This window comes from Cavia porcellus, unplaced genomic scaffold, assembly GCF_034190915.1.
Source record: "Cavia porcellus strain 051 isolate PalLab524CR breed Dunkin Hartley unplaced genomic scaffold, mCavPor4.1 scaffold_21, whole genome shotgun sequence".
NCBI classification, from domain to species: domain Eukaryota; kingdom Metazoa; phylum Chordata; class Mammalia; order Rodentia; family Caviidae; genus Cavia; species Cavia porcellus.
The window spans coordinates 34793809-34794759 of NW_026947504.1; the positions used below are offsets into that span (position 1 = coordinate 34793809).

Sequence of the window (951 nt, forward strand, 5' to 3'; positions counted from 1 at the left end):
TTTTTTAATAAAGTGAAGAAGAAAGCAGTGAGTGGAATGCTCAGAAACTGTTTTCAGACTCTGGGTCCCTGAAAAGTCCCGCAAGTCACTGAGCTGACTCCTAGTTCTGCCGTTTTATTTAAAAGCTGTGCGATTAGATGGACATGGGGGTGCACATCTGTGACCCCAACTACTCAGGAGACTGAGGCAAGAGAATTAAAAGTTCCAGGACAGCTTAGGTAACATAGAAGGCCCTTTCTCAAAATACAAACATAAAAGGGACCCGTGATCGAGAACTGGCCTAGTATGAGTGAAGCCCTGGGTTCAAGCCTCAGATCAGAAAAAAAAAATTAAAAGCCCTTGTAGTGACTATCAGAGTGATTAGAATTCTAGCTATATCCTTTCTAACTGTGTCCCAGCTCAGGTTGTGTAATCTCTTTGTGCCTCAGTTTTCTCGTCTCAAAGAAAGGAAGAATAATAATACTTATTTTAAAAGATTATTCTGGCCCTGAATCAAGGCCGGCAGCTTCCTGACGCTGTTGGTTTCAAGCAGGAGCCTAAAGAGATGTCTTTCTATGGTCTGTTGGCATTTCAGAACTTGGGCAGTGAAATGGTTAATTCATTAGAAAGAAACAGCTTGAAGCAACCTCTCCCTGCGCTGGTGAGCGGATGTGAGTGTGGCAGGCTGCAGTGGCCCAGGACAGGAGCCAATGGTGTTTACTGGGACTGGCGTCATGCTGGGACCTGGAGCAATCGGGAAACCAAGCAACACTTCACCCCGCCTATTTTGTTTTGTTGAACTTCAATATGCATGAAAGTATGGACAGCTATTTTGAAGAGAACAAGAGATTCTGCGACAGCCATTGGTAACTTCCCTATTGTCTGGTTCTGAAGACCTACAATGCCTTCCTCATTCTGTTTGGATCAGTTTTATACTATGTTGTTTTGTATGAATTCTCTGTATGAGAAGAC

At 43.5% G+C, this 951-nt stretch overlaps 1 non-coding gene across 1 annotated transcript; it reads left to right on the top strand.

Moving 5' to 3' along the window:
• Window positions 1–481: 481 nt before the first annotated feature.
• Window positions 482–617, top strand: LOC111753726 (small nucleolar RNA SNORA2/SNORA34 family). Its single transcript, XR_002788520.1, has one exon. It is a non-coding gene; the product is annotated as a small nucleolar RNA SNORA2/SNORA34 family (small nucleolar RNA).
• The last annotated feature ends 334 nt before the right edge of the window (window positions 618–951 follow it).